This window comes from Lasioglossum baleicum, chromosome 10 (assembly GCF_051020765.1).
Source record: "Lasioglossum baleicum chromosome 10, iyLasBale1, whole genome shotgun sequence".
Classification (NCBI taxonomy): domain Eukaryota; kingdom Metazoa; phylum Arthropoda; class Insecta; order Hymenoptera; family Halictidae; genus Lasioglossum; species Lasioglossum baleicum.
In genome coordinates this window covers 2,058,526-2,071,755 of record NC_134938.1, presented here as the reverse complement: position 1 = coordinate 2,071,755, position 13,230 = coordinate 2,058,526, and the positions used below count along the sequence as shown (strand labels likewise).

Sequence of the window (13,230 nt, the reverse complement as noted above, 5' to 3'; positions counted from 1 at the left end):
ATGATGTTGGTGATGATAGGTCGGTGGACAGCGAAAACTATCGGACACAAGAATGCGTTATTGATATTCAGCGGATCCGTTCTGTTCCCTTTCTGTTTTTTTCCCTTTTAATTACTATCATTATTATTATTAATTATCGCGTGATCGATCCGCAAACGTTCGAGCTGGAACGTGAATAATAACCGACATGCTCGCCACACCGATTTTTTGTACGACGATGATGCCGCGCGACACTGTACTCGCCCCGATGATTATAATGATTTTTATATTTGAAAGAGAAGAGGAAATAAAATGCATTTACCAGACAAAACAGCACGGTTATTATTCGGAGGATTGTTTACTTATTCGTTCGAAGATTCTGGATCCCCGCTTTCGATCACTGTCAAAGTAAGTTGGACTGTACGAATATGCTGTGGAAATTTGAAGATCTTTCAACCGAACAATTACCCTGTAGAGAAATGTATTCGACTAGAATTTAGACTGTGAGAAAATTACGTTCACTTTTCATTACTCGCGTATAGCGCTCGCAGTGTTTTCGTAGCGAACAATTCTGTAGAAAGTGGAGTGCGAGTAACTGAGAATTAACCCGGCGTTGGTAAGGTGGGAAAATGTATCGTAAGTGGTAAGGTGGGGTCTCACAGACCCCAGGAAAAAATATATTGCATTATAGAAATAAATATACCTTTTTCATAAATATAAGATTAGGTATTGCTTAAGAGGCTTGTAATTTATCAGAGTGAAAACGCAGATCCACGAAATTAAATTTTTATTATTCGAAAATCTCTGACGCCTAACTAACGCCGGGTTAATTGAAAATTCAGATTGTGTGAGAACGAGTTTTATTCTCAATGTCGAACACAGAGTATAATTTATACTACGTATACATATATACTATCCAACACGCGGACACTACGGTATAATTTTTTCCAAGAGGAGGGTAGCTGATTTTTTCGCTTTTTTGATAAAGTATAGGGGGATGATGTTGCCGGATCGATGCTCGTAATCACAAAGCAACAACGAAGAATGTAGCTAATGAAGTATGAATGGACAAGGGTGGAGGGTTGGAAATGATAGTGGGGGACCAGTGATTTTATCACGCGCACCCTCCTCCCGGTTTTTCTGACTGACTGAGCACGTTTCGTAGACCTGTATCACTTAAATTCACTCTGTCCAAAGTAAGTATTGTTATCGTGAGATCAGGAATTTCTCCTTTATTTTTAATGGCACAAAAAGAATATTTACGGCATAATTTAAATGGTATCGAAGGAGGAATTTCGTAGAAGAACAATTTCTTTTGTCCGCTTATTTTTTCATAGTTTTTTTCAAGGTCATCGTTGTATTTTTATCGGGAAAACTTATTTTTTCTTATTCGAACTAATAGCGGCTGAAAAAATATATTTGAATATGCTTCAAAGTCATTAACAAGATGGAATAAAAAAGAAATAAGTTTTCCCGATAAAAAATAACGATGACCTTGAAAAAACTATGAAAAAATAACCGGACAAAAAGAAATTGTTCCTCTATGATATTCCTCCTTCGATACCATTTAAATTATGCCGTAAATATTCTTTTTGTGCCCTTAAAAATAAAGCTTCAGCTGAGACACCCTGTATATTGTTTCATTATTTCTCTCGAACGCTATAAATTCCATTTAATTACCGGAGAACAATTCCACCACTCTATCGCCGTCCTGTTTCCTCCACACGAGCGTAACAAAAATTCCTGGAACATAATCGCAACTTTTCGTCCAGAATTCGTCCGAAAATCGAGATACTAATCAAGATAAAGATCATCGTGTCATGGCACAGATCTCTCTGCGTAAATCCGTTGAATTGCAAGGGGGAGGAGTCAGATAAAAATTGATTTTTCTCCTCTGAATAATTCTCATAGGTATAATTCACCTGTTATCGAAATAAAGGGAACGACCGAAACACTCGACTGATTCTGACGTAAATATCACATTGTAGATATACCCGTTAGGCTGTACAAACACATTCTCTTCTGATTAGGGTAAGATGTACTATAACGAGGATTGGTCTAGAAAATTAGCGATAGGTCCATAGGAAATTCGACTAGACTAGAATTAGCGTCGACACGTATGAAATATCGTTTCTCAATGTTTTATCAACAGACTGCGGACCTTGTGCATTCGAACAAAATTAGTTGAAAACGGTAAGAATACGTTAAAACGGTACAGCATTATTTTGCAAGAGCGCAGACAATTTTTTAATTCGCATTGAAAGTTCGCGGTCTAATTATATCACATGGGAACAACAAGGTAAAGGGCTAAGAAATTGCTTTTCGCGAACTTCATTGTTGATTATGAATAAACAAAAGCTATTCTGCAATTTTTAGATAATTATATGAACCTCCAATGCGAATCATATAGTGTTTTATATACGAAATAAGTAAAAAGAAACGATATTTCATATATGCAAACAGCCTGCGGATTTTTGTGGAGAATGAAGGTCGTTCAGGTCAGTTGCAACAAACCGACGATTGATAAATATGTATTTTCTCTTCGGAAAAGTCGAAAGTAACGTGAACAATATCTTGTTAATGTTTGATCAACTCGACCTGTTCATTTTACAAATACATAAAAACCGCAGTCTACTAATAAACAATTGAATTACTCGGTGCGGAATTTCCTTGCCAACAAAAATCCTTGAAATTGTTAACCACAATACTCTCGGTTATGCGAATACCAGTTAAGGGCTAGCTAACCTGTATTTGTTCTACTTCCAGGTTAAATAATCTTTAGTCGTCTGTTTTCTCTCGTAGTTTACGGAAATATAGGAAACTCTAGGATTAATTAACATTTTCTATGTGATTTTAGTAATTGTTAAACTGATTACAGATTATGTGTAGTTCTATAGAACCGGAAGTCCTCGGGCATCTTCGACGAACAGAGAGAGAGACTGGTCTCGAAAACGATTTACAAGACGAATCTGTTCTTTTTCCTGAGATTCTGAACAGAGCAAGGATTATATTTGTTAATAATAACGAATAGAGACTTTGCATACGCGAAGGTACGCGAGGAAGAAAGATAGAGAATTATTATGAGAACAACAACGATGCACGCACACGAGATGTACGGGAATCATCGATTAGATGATTAATCGGTTCTATAATCGATTGATAATGATGCTAACGATTACGATATTGATAAAGTTTAACATTACCTGTTTATACGTTAAAGAGGATAATCGAAAAAGGGGAGAGAAATTGTACTGTAAATTTCAATGAAGTGTGTGTGTGTGTGTGTATGTGTATTTGAAAGAGAGTGAGAGCAAGAGAGAAACAGAGAGAGAGAGTCGTATATTTTGAACGAGATGAAATAACAATGAAATGTTTAAACGAGTGACATGATTTTTTCCCTTTTTTATTTCTTGCCCAGGAGTAATGTATTCCTATGTATATGTAAGGAACTGTTAATACCTATAAAAAAACACGAAAATAAATATCATATAAACACCGACAAATATCTGAATCTTCTTTCTCGCAAACTTTCAAGACTGGTTACAGATTGTTTAACTAACGAGTATCATTATTAGACTGCGGATCTTTATGCATTTGTAGCAAAATCGAAGTTGTTGAAAAATTAAAAAAATTGACGTCAATATATGTATAATTTCTCCTGTATTAAGATCATTACGGGAAGAAGTTTTTTATTTTTCATAAAGATCCGCAGTCTAATCATTACGAAGTATATTTATTGAATTTTCTGATTATCAGCGATATAATTGCAAAAATAAAGCAACGTTGTCGCGACGTGTTTCATCGTTATCGTGAGCAGCTCATTACTTCCACTATCTGATCAACATCATTGTTCTAGGAACAGTGGAATGCATATTTGCGTACACTTCAGATAGCCTGAAAGTATTGATAACATTGACGCACGAGGCTCCGAACGTTTGCAATATATAATAATTTATGGAGAACAAGTGTTCGTAATTTCCGCGTAAATATGAATTACCATCTATTTGCACAATTGCGAATGAAACGTTATTAGCAGATCCATTAAAATTAACGTTCATCGGTTCTCTGGTTATTCAATATTAATTGTGGTAAGGTCGAGTGGGGTAAGTCCGCCCTAGTTTATGCAAAGTTGGACTTTAAACTGATGTATTTTCACTCTGGTATGTGAAAACTTAACGTTCTTGGTAATAAACTCTTGCCACAGCTATTACCGACGAATTAGTATTATGTAAGATTCTAATTTTGCTTGAAAATTATCATTTTGATAGGATATTGTACAAAGTGTCAACTGGGACGCACTTGCCCCGAAAATGGGCAAAAACTTCAATTTTCCAATTTCAACTTTAATTTTTCAATTTCAACTTTACTTTCAACTTCTATTTTTCATTGTCAATATCAATTTTTCAGTTTCAACTTTAATTTTTCAGTTTCAACATCAATTTCTCAAATTCAACCTCAATTTTTCAATTTCAACTTCAAATGCACGTAGGAGGTCCCCGTTTTCAGTTTTCCGCTTATATCTCAGAAAGTATGCGTCCTAGCGATAAGACCATTCTATAGAAAATTAATGGTGACAAAATGTGCCATAAGATTGACTGCATACAGTTCTTCGCTATCTCGCATAGTTTCCGAGATATCCGCGCTCAAAGTTCACTAATTGTGCTGAGGAGTTAGCTAGTCTTATAAGGCACAAACCTGAGGCAAAAATTTCTTTTTCACAATTAGTGAACTTTGAGCGGAAACTATGCGAGATAGCGAAAAACTGAATGGAGTCAATCTTATGGCACATGTTGTCAGCTTAACTTTGTGTAGAATGGTCTTATCGCTAGGATGCATAGTTTCCGAGATATAAGCGGAAAACCTCCTAGGAGTGGGGACTTTTAGTATGTTTACCTCGTAACTAGTCCAAACAAAGTCCCAAAGTTAAAAATTGTGTTTCTTCCATTTCCCTCTACACCCCACCTTATGAGCATTCATTGACTGGACTATTAATATGTTGAAAATAATATAGTATTACCTTAGAATGCTTCTAATATTTTGTGCTGTTTCAAATTGCACCTACTAATTTTCGTTATAAAATCTGCTGTCTAATTATAATAGCGATTCTCGATAGAAACGCTGCATAAGATTAGCATTAAGAGATCGGTCATTGTATATCGAGCGAGATAACGGCGGCGGCGGCGCAACAATGTGGAATAAATCGTTTGAAAATCGATTGTGCAAACGGCGAAAGAGAACGTGTTACGGCGGCGATCGCACCGCGGCCCCGGCCAATCTGAATTCCTAATTACTGGTTCGAGAGGCAAATTTAATTGCGTGACACGCCGGCGTACGACGTTATGATAAAGTGACATTCATTTAAGCGAGCGTTAACTCTCGGGGCTGCCCGGTTTTCTTGCGTGTCCGCGAAAGGTTGTTTTCGCTCGCTTTGATAAAGTTTATCGTTACATAATTCGTCAACCACCAGCTCTCCCCGGCAAAGAGACTGGCATGGCGGCAACGCGGTGTTTCTTTGTCGGGATAGATCATGAACTACCATCGAAATTGCAATGCACACACGTCACGCCTGATAGGAGTGCGCGATGTAAATTACTACTCCGGCCAACGGCTAATAACAGTAAAGTAATCCTGTCCCAGATTTTTTAAAACGCGACTGCTGTCTATCCTGTCAGCGAACGATAAAAATAAAGTACGCGATTCAAATAAATCTTGAAAAAAATCCAAACTAGGATCGAAACGTTGATTTTGTTTGACAATTAGCAAAGTTGCTTTATAATTCGTAATAAACGATCGAACCGTTGCGCCGAAAACATTTAAAAATTTATTATCAGCGAATACGATCGATAGAAGAAACATATTTAAAAATAAAGTACAGTAGAACCTCGATTATCCGGTCCTCTGATGTTCGAATACTTTTTATCGTCTGAATACATTACACAGAGAATTAGTTCGCGTTAAAACAACCCATACGCTACACGATTTACTGCACACTTCAATAAGGATTAAATTAAGCACTGACATTATGTAATTGTCGTATTATTCCTAACAATCGTGTCAGCGGGTTTACGAGAGGGCACAAAGGTACTTCGAAGGTACAAGTTGTGTTGTGTACTTCACTGTTGAATGGTATAATTTTTCTATCATTTAATTAACTGGTTTGTTGGCCCTACTTCCTAACAATCATGTTCCACTAATCAGCACGGATAATCGAAGTTCTACAGTATTCGGTCTTTTACAGGAAACATTATACAGCAGTGTTTCCGTAACTGTCTAATTATATAATCAGCGGGTTTATTATTTATTCGAAGGTAGCAAACAGAGGGGGACATCTATCCTGTTCGAAGGTTCGTTGAAGGGTTCCCGAGGGAATTCTCGAAGGTAGCAGCCTCAGCAGGTTGCAACAGTGCTGCGAGCTAAATACTGCGGTCGTTTCGGTCAGTTGGCCCACGGAATGCGTTCCAACGCGTTGGTGGTAACGATTCAAACTCGCAAAATTCACTTTTCACGCGGGCGCATACATTTGCATAAACTGCGAATAACGTCGGGACTAGACTGAGAACCTTCGTGTCCCTACGAAACGAACCGCAGAACCAGTTCGGAGACTGTACAGATTAACGGGAAATGTCCAGATCGATACCGATATCGATCATTTAGCCAAAATCACTTTTTTGTGTAAATGCCCTTCATTATACAGGATGTCTCAAAATTCCTTCAACATCCGGAAATGGAAGGTTCCTGAGATCATTTGAAGCAATATTTTCCTTTGCAAAAATGGCGTCCGCGACTTTGTTCTCGAAAAACACGGACCAAGCTGAGCGCAACCTAGACGCGTGTTGGCACACTCGTGTTTTTCGTTAAAATGTTGCTTCGAATGATCTCAGGAACCTCCCATTCCCGGATGTTGAAGGAATTATGAGACACCCTGCATATATACACGGTATAAAAATATTAAAAAATATTTGTACATGGAATAAAAATATTTTTATTATTTAACATGTTTATACATGTTACGAAATCGATATGAATATCGCTCGAGTTTGTTGCAACGGACGTAAACAATTTTAATTCACCATGTAAAGATCGCAGTCTATCTTCCGGTGTGTAAATGATCGCGAGCATATGATCGTTCGGAGATAAATAAACGGAGGGACGGATTGAGCGGTGACTCTTCCTCGTATCGATCCCCGGCAATGATTTCCCGATCCGTCGCCGGATTAAACAGGTTTCCTAAAAGGAAGAAGTCGCAGTTCAATGTACCAATTATCGCGGATCGTTTCTTCCCTGTTCAAGCCGGAGAATTATTCAGGTGTCGGTGGTCGTCGGTATCGGATTCATCTGGCGATCGATGCGCGGAAGATCGATTAATCTTACCGCGGCGAACATACGGCCGTGTCTTGATAACGCTTCGCGTGATTTATTAGGCGATCGGATCGCGGAAATATTTAAGCGACGCAACGACCGGTAGTTTCTTTCACGACGATTGCACCAGCTGAAGAAACGCGTTCCAACGAATTCCTTTCGTCGGAAGAAGCTTGTTTATGAGTGGGACGGTCGATCGAGATCGCCGACAACTCGATACAAATCGGAAAATTTTCAATTTTCTGCAGGTCTATCCAAATTTTGGCAGAGCATTAAATGTTTAATGAATTTATTGAAAAATTATTGCAGAGTAGTAAACTTTCAATGAATTTATTAAAATTTTGCAGAGCATTAAATGTTTAATGAATTTATTGAAATTATTGCAGAGTAGTAAACTTTCAATGAATTTATTGAAATTTTGCAGAGCATTAAATTACTCGGGAAAATATTTCTCTGTGATTTTAAAACTGATATTCTGAAATCTCTAATTTTCAGAGAAATCAATCTTGGAAGCGAACGGAATATTATACATTTTGGAAATACATATGTTGAATTGAGATTGTAACGATCCGGGTCGCAGGAAAGTGAAAACCGCAACGATTTAACGGTATCGACACGGATCTGCATTCACTGACGTCGCGGTCGGCCAGCCGAGGTATCAAGGTCACCGAAATTCCAGACCAAAGAAATCGAAAGCGTTCGACCGAGCCCAAAACCGGCGCGGGAGCGATGCGATAGTGAAACCAATCGCGATTCAATGCTAACGAGACACGTTTCTATTGGACGTCGATCTTTTCCGCTGATATTCCCGGCGAGACGTCCGTAGCGTACCTTATTCGGAGTGAAAGGGGTGAATCTGTATAAAAACTGTTCACTTCCTCCCGAGTGCAACTGTTCATTCCACATTGAATATGTAATTATCAGAAAAATCCCAATCCATCTTGACAGAAGAAACTGGAGTCGCTTGGTCCATTTATAAAAATTCTAATTCCAATGTTGTGCCAACAATTAGTTCCTCCACGTGTACAACATTTCATTCCACATTGAATGACTGCTAGAAAAATGCCATTCCACCTTGAAAGCCGAACAGGAGTTGCTTGGTCCATTTATAAAAATTCTAATTCCAATTTTGTGCCAATATTGAACAATTAGTTCCTTCACGAGTACAGCTTTTTATTCCACATTGAATGACTGCTAGAAAAATTCCAATCCATCTTGACAGCGAAACTGGAATGGCCTGGTCCATTTATAAAAGATTCTAATTTAAATAGTACGCCAACAATTAGTAATTCCACCTTTTAGTTGGATAGTTTCCACTAATTAGCTCCTCCAGGACTGCAACCTTTTTATTCAGGATTGAATAATTGCTAGAAAAGTCCATATCTAAAAATTCTAATTCCAATGTTGTGCGAACTACGGCGACTGTGTGGTGACAAGACCCGAGTTCCGCAAGCGTAGGTATGGGGGCGAGTCAAGGCCGCCGAAAATCATCTGAAAGATGAAAGTGAGCGTCCGGTTGGCTGGCGGATGGTGATCGCGGGTGCGATTCCGAAGCTTGTCCGACCAGTCCTCGGACAGGCTGTTATGAGCAATCGCGGGGACAAACGGACGGTGGTAATTTCCAGGAATCCCGGATCTGAGCGTTGGCCTCGTCCCCGCGTGCGCGTTTTCCTCGGTGGATGCGTGTGCAAAAGTGCACGAGAGCATGAGAGAGGCTCGACGTCATTTCCAGCTCGTAAACACGGGGAGTGTTGTTGTGTTAGAGGCCCCCGCTTCCATTGCCTTCACCTTCGCGATGCTGTTCACCACCGTGTGCAGCCTCACCTGGAAAAATATCGCTGGATCCGGTACCCAGTCGGGCAACTACCTGCACCGTGCGCAACTGGTTGCATGCAGTCCCAAGGACCCCACTAACCAATGGGGCCCCATCTATTTTGCCCTGCGCACTCGCCGAGAGATCGCGGCTACACGTTTACGCAATCTCTGGCAAGAACCACTTCTGCGGAGGAGTACGTAAACGATTATCATTTTCCATAAATGCAGCGGAGAGGCAGCAATTATTTGATGTATTAAAATTAATTGTATTAATCACTTACTCTTTGAACAAACATTGATTTTCGAGTATGAGCAAACACTTCCTAACAGGTCGATGTATTACTGTCGTTGCAATCTGGTTCTACAATTAATATTTACCCAGTTCTACTCGACCGGCATCGTTAATATCGATTTCCGTCACGCGAACGTTATTATAAACTGTGTATATACGATACCGACAGTATCGCCCGCAGATTATAACTTTACGATGCCAATGACATTTCTTCGATACGCTGCACGTTTCCGGTGTCGTATACTTCATATTGAATTTCTAGAGACAGAAGACTGACTTCAGGGCGTAGTCGGAAACGTCTGTAAGCAACAAACGAGAACGAAGTTAGCGAATGGTAAAAATGTTGTTAGTTTCGGCGGGTAAAGAGAACAAGATGGGGAAGGACTGGTTGGCCTTGGATAGTCGAACGAGTTCGATAAACTACGGTAAACGATTCGTAACTTACCGCGTCCTGTCGTGTCCTCGAGAGTTCGTGTCGGCAGGACACACGAGACGTACGACGGTGACGATGATGGGTCGTGAAACTCGGTCACGAAGATCCTTGAATCGCGATCGACTTTCTAACGCGGTCCTTCGGAAATTTCTGCTCGATAACCCTTCGCACTCGGCGCTCTGTTTTCACTGGAAAATGAAACACGTTTCTTCCGACCTAGAATGTTATAATACTAAATAGAATATTCTATTGGGTCTATAACCTAAAAACCGGAATTTGACACTAGATGTCAAAACTTGTGTATGCGCTGTAGCAAATCATTGACATACACGTCATTCTGAAGCTCTATTCATAACCTGCAAAATCAGTCAACAGTGTTTGTCAATCATGGAAAATTTTGAAAATTGGCGAAAGAAACAGCATTTGCGGGAAGTTTTGCTGAGTCACTTTTCTGCAAAGAAAACTGCAGCCGAAAGTCATCGTTTGCTCGTGGAATTGTATGGCGAACATGCTCTTGCGAAAACACAAGTGTTTTCGAGTGGTTTCAACGCTTTAAAAGTGGCGATTTTGACATCAAAGACTAGAAAATATTTTAAGGTATTTACATAATTATAACGACTTGAAAAAAGAAAACAGAAAGGAAGAAAAGAAGCTAACAAGGTCAAATTTAATTAAGTTCGTCGTCAATTTCCACAAAAACATTTATGAAAACCAAACACAAACCTATCCAGAAGAATTCGTTGAAGATGATGTTGATGTTAACATCGAAAAAGAATTGTCTCCCGAGAAGAAATTACAATTAGCTATAAATAAAAAAATTGCTACGAACAATAATACAAAAAATAGATTTATCCAAAACCGTCAGACGAGAGACCGAGTTGTTAGAAGATGAAGGACATCGAGGCAAATATTTCGAGAAAGTATATCGCTCATTATTAACAGTACCACCAACCAGCGTGGATGCGGAAAGAGCATTTTCAACTGCAGATAATTTGTGCAGAATAATACGTTCAAGGCTTAACGACAGTTCAATAGATGCGTTATGCTTTTTACAATCACATTTCAAAAGTATGAAGTCAATAAATTAGTTAATGCTTTTTTTTATTGAACAACTGTGTTTTTGTACCTTCATGCAAATTCCTAATACCGGTATTAATACCGGTATACCGGTACAACGTTTAAAAAAATACCGAATACCGGTATTGTATTTTTAGGCCGGTATTGCAATCCCTAATTGGGACTGATTGGACAGGCCAAAATGTAGAGGGAAGCTGCCTAACGTTTCTCGCTAATAAAATAGAAAACAAATACGATCTTCGTGTGACCTGAAGCGGAAAAAATTCACAAAGCTTGGCCAATCGATACCGAAGTAATTTTCGTATCGATTGACCAGCTTCGACCCTGGTAACCTCGGGGCTCGCAGTGATCCGGCTTCGAAAAATCAATTCCGGCGATTAAACTTGCGCGTATGTACCAGCGATAACGAGACTGTTCCGTATCGGAGACACCCATGGCGGTGTAAACAACGAGATAAATAAAAAAAAGCTGTGACCCCGAAGAGGCCCTGACTGCTCGGAGCGTGGGTCTGACGGCTATCGACGCTCGCAGGAATGTACCCGAGTATGGAAACGCGTGCAATTTCAATTTATTGTGTGCCGACTGGGCCTCGTTAAGAGCTTGTAATTCGTTGGCGACGTGTTCATTGCTCGATCAATCCAATTATCGCTTAATCTCTTTCTCTTCAGCCCACTCGATCTTGTGTTAACTCGTATCGCGTTCATTTCGAGGTAACAGCGATTAGAATTTTCCTCGGTGGACCGCGAGAACATTTGGAAGTTCGAAACTCTCGAACCGGCGCAACTGCGAATTGAGAAGTCAATGAACGGGGTGGTGCAGCGAATTAAATTGATCGGCTGCAGTAATGGAGATAAATTGAAGAAGCACGGCCGAATTAGGCGATGCGCGTCTCGTTTGCAGGAACTACGAGACTCTCCGTGGAACCACTCTTCTCACGTTCCATTACGAAGAGAATCATTTGTTAGGAACAATGCCGCTTGCTGGTTCCGCTGACAATAATATTAAGTTCACGCCTGCGCTATAAAATATGAACAGTTACGGTAGAGATGAACAATCCCCTCTGTTTTGATCTGTTTTGTTTAGTGGTGGGGATAAAGTCCGAACAGTTACGGCAGAGATGTCCGCGACAGTTACGAAGAGGAGTAGGAGTATCTTCTCAGTTTGTTCTGCCGTGATAAATCGTCGAGCCCTTGCGGTGGCTTCGCCGAGGGTCGGCCAGCAAAGCGATACGCATTAGATAACGAGAGAGTGCACGGCTACGTATGCACCGAGGGCGCTCGGTGCAGTTAAGCCGGTTTCCAACTTTTGTTGGGACATCGCTCTTTCCTTTCCTGACCAGCGCACCGCGCAGACTCTATCGTTCGATTCCACTCGAGATTCACCGGCCGCTTTTACTTTTGCTTCCTTCACCTTCACCGTCTCTTTTTCCCCCAGCTCCTGGCTCGCTCGTTTTTCTCACGGTAGCGTCTACCCAGCCTCTGCGCTAGGCTCTCTCGCGAACTAGTTTGCAGCTCGCAATCACGGAACAGGGTATTTACCTGCCCGATACGATCGAAATTATTCGATAAGGCGAATATCCAGCGGTGTTTGTGTTCGAAGAAATTGTTCCTGGCTAGATTAGACCAAGTGGAACGCTTGAAAAATGTTTTAAGTTGAACTAGCATCGCACAGAGTTCGGGAAAAATGGAATTCTGAAACAGATGAATATTTTTATTCAAAATGAAATCTTCTCGAATGGTAGAAAAAAGAAGAATTTTCTCGCTCACATTGCGATCTTGTTCCCGATTGTGTTACCAGCAGCGATTTTGACTCGTTACGCGCGGCACGGTTTCGTAATCAGCTAGTCTTCCCTTGCCCCAGCAACGAAACCAGCAATTATCCATTATTCTTGCGATATCGCTCAGAACTTTTCTGCCAGCTCATTACCGGCCGGCCGGATTGAGCAACCGGGAAAAGGTTCGACCGATCTCGAAGATGACGTGCCACGCTCCCGCGAGAGATACACGCTGGCGAAAAACTTGAAAAACACTTGTCAAAACGCGAAAAATTGCGTTAAGACATTTGCGGTTGCAATGTAGACCCACTGTATAAATTTTAACGCGAACGAAGTAGGACTACTCTTTCTTCTGTAATTCTTATATTCCAGAAATTGATAGAAATTTCAATTTACAGGGTGACAAGAAATAACGGAGTTAATCATTTCTTATTATAATTCTGTCAAATCGACGAATTTTGAAAAACTTAGTATTAAAAAATTAGTATTCATATATTTAAG

The 13,230-nt window shown here is 40.1% G+C and overlaps 1 long non-coding RNA gene across 2 annotated transcripts; it reads right to left on the bottom strand.

Annotated features, from left to right (window-relative positions):
• Positions 1–1,543: 1,543 nt before the first annotated feature.
• Positions 1,544–13,202, bottom strand: LOC143213137 (uncharacterized). 2 transcript variants are annotated; one of them, XR_013009876.1, is made up of 3 exons: positions 9,891–13,202; positions 9,435–9,744; positions 1,544–9,337 (listed from the first exon to the last, which is right to left on the bottom strand). It is a non-coding gene; the product is annotated as an uncharacterized LOC143213137 (long non-coding RNA). The 2 variants fall into 2 exon arrangements; XR_013009877.1 differs by having other exon boundaries at positions 1,544–9,744; positions 9,891–12,646; positions 12,722–13,202.
• Positions 13,203–13,230: the final 28 nt, after the last annotated feature.